General features: G+C 38.3%; 1 pseudogene; it reads left to right on the forward strand.

The window, feature by feature from the left end:
• The first annotated feature begins 937 nt into the window (after positions 1-937).
• On the forward strand, positions 938-3258 carry LOC148106441 (uncharacterized; annotated as a pseudogene).
• Positions 3259-9785: the final 6527 nt, after the last annotated feature.

A 9785-nucleotide genomic window follows, 5' to 3' on the forward strand; every position in this document is an offset into this window, starting at 1 on the left:
ATCAGTGTGGCTGCTCTACCAGGTGTAACAGCAGGAATCCATGAAAACAGAATATATGAAATTTAACAGAGTTATAATAAATTGCTTGTTTCCACCTAAACATGATATACCAGCTCTGCTATCACTTCCAACATAAATTAAGACAGAAAACTAAACAGCAGTGACTTCTGTAGGGTTGCTAAAGTTGGGCTAGCTGGTATATAGTGATGTGCTACGTCATAGGTGTCAAACTCTGGCCTGCGAAGCCTAATAACATTTGGCCCGCGAAGCCATACCAAATTACTATTAGAGCTGGCTTACTGGTATTATACAGCTAATATATATATTGTTTAGTATTAAGCTTTGCTTGTTCCATATTCAGTTTCCCAGCAAAACTTATTTGAGTCCATAAGAAAAGTTTCATTCTTATATCTGGAGGAAGATTTTTTCTCAATAAATATTAATGTTAGCCCGCGACTTTGTTCCAGTTTTGAATTTTGGCCCACTATGTATTTGAGTTTGACACCCCTGCCATAAGTCATTGTTGATTTTGTCTTCACTCTCCATCCCCTGCCAAGCTGCACCTGTGATTCTGCGGCTGCTCGCTGATGAGCTGACAGATAAGATCTTTTCTTATCCTCTGCATCCTTACCCTATCACCTCTGCCTCCCACAGGGCGCCAGCCTGCCCTGTTGAAACACTATTTTTTCAGTGTTTCAACTGAAAAAATAGAATGCCATTGATCAAAATAGAATGCCTTTGATCGAAAGTAGAATGCCTTTGATCCCCTGTGATGTCATCATCTTGCTGAGAGAAAAAACCCTTAAGTAGGAGCTTTGCTCTGTTAAACTTTGCTGTTCAACGGACCTTGACCTGACAGTAAGCAAACCCTTTTGGAGAGTTTTGAGAGAATTTCACGTTACTTAGCAATTCACTGACCAAGCAGACACATTTCACCATGTCAGCTAACCCATCCTTCCGCTCAAATGAGCTTGAAATAGTTAAAGGGAGCATTTTAGGAAACCACTACAAGGTAGAGGCTTTCCTTGGAGAAGGGGGCTTTGGTATTGTAGCCAAATGTCGTGATACCATGACCAACCGAGCTGTGGCTATTAAAGTCAACAAGAGCCGCCCTGATATTCTGCAACAGGCAAAACTGGAAATTTTCATCCTGGAGCAGCTGAGAAGGTTGGATCCAGATGCCGCCAACATTGTTAAATGGAACGGCTTTTTCCACGATGGAGAGCAGGTTTGCTTAAAGTTCGAACTCCTTGATCAATGCCTGTGGGACTATATAGGGGACCGGAAAAACCAGGGTCTCCCCATAAGTGAAGTCAGGCCAATTTTAGGTCAACTCACAAATGCTCTGTCCCACCTGGGTTCTGTGGGAATAGTGCACGCTGACCTCAAACCTGGAAACATCATGGTTGTAAACCGCCATGAGTCTCCCATCAAAGTCAAACTTATAGACTTTGGCCTCGCATGTCCTGCGTCTGCAGTGATGCCTGGTGACCGTGTGGGGACAGTTGGTTATAGTGCACCTGAGGTTATGCTTGGCCTTCCTTACAATAAAGCAAGTGACATGTGGTCTCTGGGGCTGGTAGCTGTGGAGCTTGGTACAGGGGTGCCACTCTACCCTGGAAATGAAGACTATGATGTTTTGAAATTCATCATAGAGACTCAGGGTCAGCCACCAGATCATGTTCTAGACTCTGGCGTGTACACTGAAGACTATTTCATTGAAGACAACGACAACCAACAGCGCTGGACATTTAAGACTGACCAACAATTTCAGTACGAGACAGGATATGAGTCCCTGGAGACAAGATGCATAAAACTGACGCGTCTCGATGACCTCGAACAAGTAATGATGTTTAGACGAAGACCTGAAAACGGCCAACGTTTGTTTGTAAGCTTAATTAAACAGATGTTGGCCTTGGATGCAAAGCAGCGCATAACACCATCGGAGGTTCTCCGGCATCCCTTTTTCAACCCTAAGAGTTCCCCTTGCATTGACATGAGTGCTGAAAGACCACAAAACCCTGTGGTCTTTCAGCACCCTTCAAACTTGAAATGCAAGAGATCAGAGAAAATCAACTGCAGTTTTCAAAACTCGGTTGAATTTTCTCAGCAAGTATTCGTCCACACATCAGCCAGCCCATCCTTCAGCTCAGATGAGCTTGAAATAGTTGAAGGGAGCATTTTGGGAAACCACTACAAGGTAGAGGCTTTCCTCGGAGAAGGGGGCTTTGGTATTGTAGCCAAATGCCGTGATACCAAAACCAACCAAGCTGTGGCTATTAAGGTAAATAAGAACCGTACTGATATTCTGCAACAGGCAAAAAAGGAAATTTTCATCCTGGAGCAGCTGCGAAGGTTGGATCCAGATGCCGCCAACATTGTTCAATGGAACGGCTTTTTCCTTGACAGAGAGCGGGTTTGCCTGAAATTTGAACTCCTAGATCAATGCCTGTGGGACTACATACGGGACCCAAATAACCGGCGTCTCCCCATAAGTGAAGTCAGGCCAATTTTAGGTCAACTCACAAATGCTCTGTCCCACCTGGGTTCTTTGGGAATAGTGCACGCTGACCTCAAACCTGGAAACATCATGGTTGTAAATCGCTATGAGTCTCCCATCAAAGTCAAACTTATAGACTTTGGCCTCGCATGTCCTGCGTCTGCAGTGATGCCTGGTGACCGTGTGGGGACAGTTGGTTATAGTGCACCTGAGGTTATGCTTGGCCTTCCTTATAACGAAGCATGTGACATGTGGTCTCTGGGGCTGGTGGCTGTTGAGCTTGTTACGGGGTGCCACTCTACCCTGGAAAAAAATATTATGATGTTTTGAAATTCATCATAGAGACTCAGGGTCAGCCACCAGATCATGTTCTCGATCCTGGCTTGTACACTGAAGACTATTTCACAAACTACAACTACAACTACAACCAACAACGCTGGACATTTAAGACCGCCCAACAATTTAAATACGAGACAGGATATGGATATTTGGAGACAAGATACATAAAACATAAACGTCTGGATGACCTCGAACAAATAATGATGTTTAGACGAGGACCAGAAGATGGCCAACGCTTATTTGTCAGCCTAATTAAAGAGATGTTGGCCTTGGATGCACACCAGCGGATAACACCCTCTCAGGTTCTCCGGCATCCCTTTTTCAGCCCTGGCCTCTCCAACAGGTTCCCAAGTATCAACACTGAAAAACCATACAGAGTCAATCTCCAGCATGGCATCTTCCACCCTGGACAAAAGTGATAAAAACACAAACTGGGGTTGGAAAAGGATATTAACAGCAAATTACACTGGAAATATTAATTAACCTGCTCCAATAATTATCACTTTGGCTTTTTTTTTTTTTTAATTTTCACTCCCCCCACCCCAACCAGTCGCGGCAGATGACTGTCCCTTCCTGAGCCTGGTTCTGTCGAAGGTTTCTTCCTTTTTAAAGGTAGTTTTTCCTTCCTACTGTCGCTAAATGCTTGCTCATAGGGAATCTTCTGATTGCTAGGGTGGCCAAAACTCTAGGGGAAGTAGCAATTCTTGTGAAAATTTTTTTAAAAAAGCCTACCAATATTCAAAGCAGAGCAGCGGACACCTTACCATCACATCAGTCCTTTAATCCGACCTAAAACACCATGTTTACAGAAATAAATTCCATACAAATTGGAAATAAATTGTTGTTTTTGATTGTTTATAAATATATAGTGCTACCCTTCAGCCTCCTAGTAGACATACCTGTGTTATAAATGTGACACTCCTCCGATTTTCAGAAAAGTTGACTTCTGACCTTGAAGTCAAGGTCACTGAGATTTAAGCTTCACAGAGATTTTCAGTAGATGCAACCATGGTATTGATTTGAAAAATCTACACAATCACAAACTTGGATGTCCACAGCGCCTCGCCATATACCAAAGATTAAGAGGTGGTTTTTTTTCTAGGTTTTTATAAAGATTACAAAACACAAATAACAAAAATGTCAACGCTATTTTGATGTTGTCTAATGTAGTGCAAAAAAACCAAAACAAACCCAAAATTTGATAAATAAAGTAAATAAGGTATATACTACATAGTATACAAAATGTTAGTGGTCCACAATGGGGTCAATGAACAGAATGAAGGAAGTAAGTCTTTTATATGACAATGGTGTGAAAAAGTGTTTTCCTATTTATTTGTATGTTTGTCACACTTAAACATTTCAGATCATCAAACATTTTTTTTCTTTTTTATGTAAAAAGAAAAATCCTTTAACTGTCCAGTTTTCTTGATGTTATGATGCTTCTACCAAATAATAAATCAGACTTTGGCTGCTGCAGCAGAAAAAGACAAAGAGAAAATGTAATCACACAAATCAGAGGTGCAGATTTACACTTTACCTGAAACAGAGCAAAAGTGCTTTTTAAATAGGTTAATGAATATTAAGTAATATAGGCTAGATGTCTGGACATTACTAGTTTCATTTGGGCCTTCTGGGCCATTAGTCCTCTGGCTTATTGCCAGTTACCAGCCAAATAGCTTGTGTATTTTATTATCTTAGTGTGTTAAAGATTCTAGTTCTTATTCTGGTCAAACTGTGCTCCATTATTTGTTTACAGAACAGCTACAGTTCCAGGTGACTTCAAGTCAAAAGGATACTACATGTCAATGGCCAGCAGCCTGTATTCAGTTTGAACATTGCAGTAAATGTAGCTGGATCTGTTTCTATTGGGTTGTGAATTTGGTCTCACTGTTACATCCAACTTTTAGAGTGGGATAAAGACAAAAAGAAACAAGAGAGAATGGATTTGTAGTTAGAAATCCAAAGTTGCTTCTGTTTTGCCCACATACATTGATGATGATTTCACATCACTAAGCAGGTTATCAAATGTGGACAGAATGTTAGCAGAATCTTATAATTCTCATAAGATTCTGTTTTTGTGTCATTCAATACAATATGTTTTTGTGTGACATACTGATATGAATCATAGTATCTTATGGAATTCCAAAAATGGCTGCCAGGACAGCTGCCACCACACTGATGTGACACACTACAAATCAACTCTTTGATGTTCTGTGCTGAGTCTGCACAATAACCTGCACTTAAACATTCATTTAATATCACGTACCCATATACACATACTGTCCCTCAAGAAGACACTGAGAAAAAATAAAGAATAACATTGAGACTGTAACTTTGCCATAAGTCATAGGTGTCAAACTCTGGCCCGCGAAGCCATACCAAATTACTATTAGAGCTGGCCTACTGGTATTATACAGCTAATATATATATATCGTTTAGTATTAAGCTTTGCTTGTTCCATATTCAGTTTTCCAGCAAAACTTATTTGAGTCCATAAGAAAAGATTCATTCTTATATCTGGGGGAAGATTTTTTTTTCTCAATAAATATTAATATTAGCCCGCGACTTTGTTCCAGTTTTGAATTTTGGCCCACTGTGTATTTGAGTTTGACACCCCTGTGCTACGTGATCGCTAGCGACACAGCTACAGTGGTTTTCAAAAGTATTCGGCCCCCTTGAACTTTTCCACATTTTGTCACATTACAGCCACAAACATGAATCAATTTTATTGGAATTCCACATGAAAGACCAACACAAAGTGGTGTACACTTGAGAAGTGGAACAAAAATCATGCATGATTCCAAACATTTCTTACAAATAAAAGATCTGAAAACTGGTGTTCACAAATGCTGTCCATCTAATCTAACTGAGCTGGAGCTGTTTTGCAAAGAAGAATGGGCAAGGATTTCAGTCTCTAGATGTGCAAAGCTGGTAGAGACATACCCTAAAAGACTGGCAGCTGTAATTGCAGCAAAAGGTGGTTCTACAAAGTATTGACTCAGGGGGCTGAATAATTACGCACACCCCACTTTTCAGTTATTTATTTGTAAAAAAAATGTTTGGAATCATGTATGATTTTCATTCCACTTCTCACGTGTACACCACTTTGTATTTCATGTGGAATTCCAATAAAATTGATTCATGTTTGTGGATGTAATGTGACAAAATGCGGAAAAGTTCAAGGGGGCCGAATACTTTTGCAAGCCACTGTATGTTAGCATAATATAAACACAGTGAAGCTGGAGGATGAATGCTAACTTTTTTCCACTTGATAAAAGTTACCGTGAGGGTTCCCGATGGTTAGGCTGACAGTGATCACTGGCTGTTTTTAGGGGCTTGTTCAGATGAAATAGAACAAGATAAAAAGGATTAAAACATTTTAACAGCACAACAGGCTTAATAAACACAGAGTAGTTTAGGCCCGGAAGCAGGATTCATACATCATCACTTGAAGAACAGCTCTCGGGGAAGAGATAGCTCAGTAGATGCCACATGATCGGAAGGTTGGGCATTCAAATCCAACGAACAGCGGCTATCCTGGATTGGTAGCTGCCCACTGCATCATTGAGTGAATGGGTTAAATGCAGTGGACTAAGCATTTTCCTACAGGATTAATAATGTATACATAAACAATGAGATTCAAGATAATGCAAATTTGATCATATTTGACACATCTGTGAAGCAGAAATATCAGTAAAATACACAGGAAGTAATATATCTGAAATATTAGTAAAAAAAATAACTTAATATAAATGTTGAATAGCACACTTTTGTGGAATTTGTCAACACCATTAGAAAAAGGGTCAACACCGTCAGACAAAAATCCTGATGGTGTTGACATCTGATGGTGTTGACAAAATACCCTACTTTCTCTCATAACACGTGTTTTTCTGACAGAAGCCATCTTGTTTTTCATCAGTTGCTTATGGCCTCTACAATCTACCTAAATTAAGCTCTTTTTACAAAAAAAGAAAATAAAATCTTGGATTACATCGACTTTGGTGTTGACGCACTATGGTTGTGACAGAAAGGTATGCAATAAATGAAATAAAAACAAATAAATTATCACAGCAGTGACCACATGGCATGAGTATCAAACAGGAAGTGGTAAAGGGGTCCTCAGAGTGTTAGCTACCCACAATAATTCCTGATTTTTTTGTACTTTAAAAAAAATCTGATGGTGTTGACAAAAACTATGGACACAATTTTAATCACTTACCAAATATGTAAAAATTAATTTTCAATTGCATATTTTGATATTATATAAGGTATTGACTTAAATACTTAGTGACGAGAGCCATGATGTTTAATTTTACATTACTTTTAATTTTTTTTCTGTATTTTAATATTATCACACCTGCTTCTGGACAATGGATTTTTAAGGTACTGGTAATGTATTGTACCATTTAAAATAAATATATATTTATAAAAAATGCAAAATCATACTTTTGTTGTATAAACATTGCCTTGGTTTGTCTTTTAGGCAGTTGGGTTAACACTTGTATGCCTATTTTTAACCACAAAATTGGGTTTTATCTGCCGGACATGTTTTGTCCCTTATCTCAAGAATCACTTAATGGCTATTCAGTCAGTTGAGGGTATTCAATATAGGTCAACGAGTGACATGCTTGCAGTATCTTTTAAAGTATTATCATTATACTTTCCACTTCTTTGATTGTGATTTCTCAGTCGACAGCAAACAGTATGATATATTTTCTTATGGCCATGACAGACTGATTTGCAGAGGGGATTTATTGTCTCAGCCAAATTTCCGTTTTGTTATTGTTCATAGCTCTGCAAGCTCAGCATGTGTGCTGTCTGAAAAGAAGCCAGTGACAACAAGGAAAACAATAACATTTATTTATTGATTCATAGGGTATATATTTCATGATATAATAGCGATATATTATAATTGGCAAAGATACTATAATCCAATAGCATTTCTATACATAAATACAAAATCTGAGGTAGAGCCTCAAAGATTGATGAAGTTGAAAATAAATAAATGCATTTCACATATATTATATATATATTCTTTCTTGTTTTTTTGTTTTGTTTTGTTTTGTTTTGTTTGGGGGGTTTACACACATCACACACATTTTAAAACATAATTGTTATAGTGTATATCTACTCTTAATTTTAAAATTAAATTGATGTCATGGGCTTTTGGAGGCACATATCTATATCCATAGGCAGCAGTACCTCACATAGAACACACAGAAATATATGACATTACTCAAGTAATTAGAAATTTAACCTATGCATTCATAGGTCACACAATAAAGTGCCAAAAAGACACAACAGACATAACAATAGGAATACTGGTACCATATGAGACAGACAGCTATTGTGTGATGTTATTTCTGAAATACATATAATATTCTACCATAAGAGGACATCTATAAGGCCAATGGTTACCTGAAGATGTTTTGTAACATATTGGCAAACATCAAAGAACACTACATGTTATATGAATGGCAGTATCTCGACCTCCTATACGCAGATGACACATTCCTTTTTTCTTTTAAAGATTGCTTTCTGTTTTCACTACAACCCTTATATAAATTGCTCTTTCTTTGGTTACTTATACTGCCCAAAGTTGATTTGCAGGCTAAGCAAATTAGCAGTTCTTTTTGGTTGCTGTTGTTGTTGTTTTGATTCTTTCACCTATGTAAAAGGACAACAGCAACCTTCTGTTTCTTTATGTAGAACATAAAGTTACCTAAAGTAAACATGCATTGTATTATACTATCGGGAGGAAAAGGACAAAGATTATTATACATGGACATCAAGTTACAGCAACACAAACTGCACATGCAAGCTCTTCATTACATTTTATGGCTCCATGTGGTTTCAACTAAACCCTAATTTATTTTTTTATTTTTTTCTGAAAAATAAAGGCAGAGAATCTCTATAGAAATTGAACATAACAGGGCACAGAACAAGGCCCTGAGTGAAAGCATTAAAATCTCTCTCAGGGCAAAAAAGGCTTTAATCATTCAAGTCTTATAGCAATACGCAAACGGTCTACTACATCCAACATGATTTAAAATGCCAACCTGCTCATTTGGCCAGCCCTGCTCTAATTTGCATGAAAGCCATAGAGTTCAATGTTTTTTTGGAGCAGATTAGTGTTCATAGTCTGCTTTACCCAGCTCGAGTTAATAATTTGTTCTCCAAGATCCCCACATCATCAGAAATGAGAACTTGGTGCATCAAACATCCTGTAAATCTCCTCTGCCTCTTTCAGCAATCTACTTTAAGACTGACCATGCAAACATCTGATTGACAGGTAAGTGGAAGTTCCTTTGAACTAATATATAGACAAACACACATACAAGCATACACAGACATACATTATTATCACATTGGAACAAATAGAGCTAAATGCACTACATATTACCCAAAGCAACACTGCCTAGCAAGCACACTATTTAACATCAGGGTATTTGTGCTCATCGATTGATCGTGTTTTGTTTTCAAACCATAAAACCTCTTTGATCAGAATCTGTGCTATTTACATGTCAAGTTCTTGAAAATACATGGCTTAGAGAAATAGTTAAGGAGACCTTTAAACTCTTGTCTACTGTTATAGAATCTATACCTGCAGCCTCCATTAAGAACGCTTACGCCACTCCACAATTCATCACCTGCAGTGTTAAAAGCATAGTAATGCCAATTAGGAATTTTGTCAGCATGAAAATGCATATCCAACTGGTCAAATTATGGAAAGTACTAATTGCTTCCGAGTGGATACATGGTGTTACTTTGAAGGTAAATGGTTAGCAGCCCACAAAGTAAAAGTTGGCTGCCTGTCATGTCACATTTCAAGAGGGTGCAAAGCCTGTCTGTCCACCTGCTGAGCTTTACTGAACTGTTCTTCAAGTTGCTGTGGCGTTACATAAGGAGATGACTTTTACGCCCCCAGAAACAGTGGCTCATTTGT

Source organism: Neolamprologus brichardi, chromosome 1 (assembly GCF_056152115.1).
Source record: "Neolamprologus brichardi isolate AB-2024 chromosome 1, ASM5615211v1, whole genome shotgun sequence".
NCBI lineage: Eukaryota > Metazoa > Chordata > Actinopteri > Cichliformes > Cichlidae > Neolamprologus > Neolamprologus brichardi.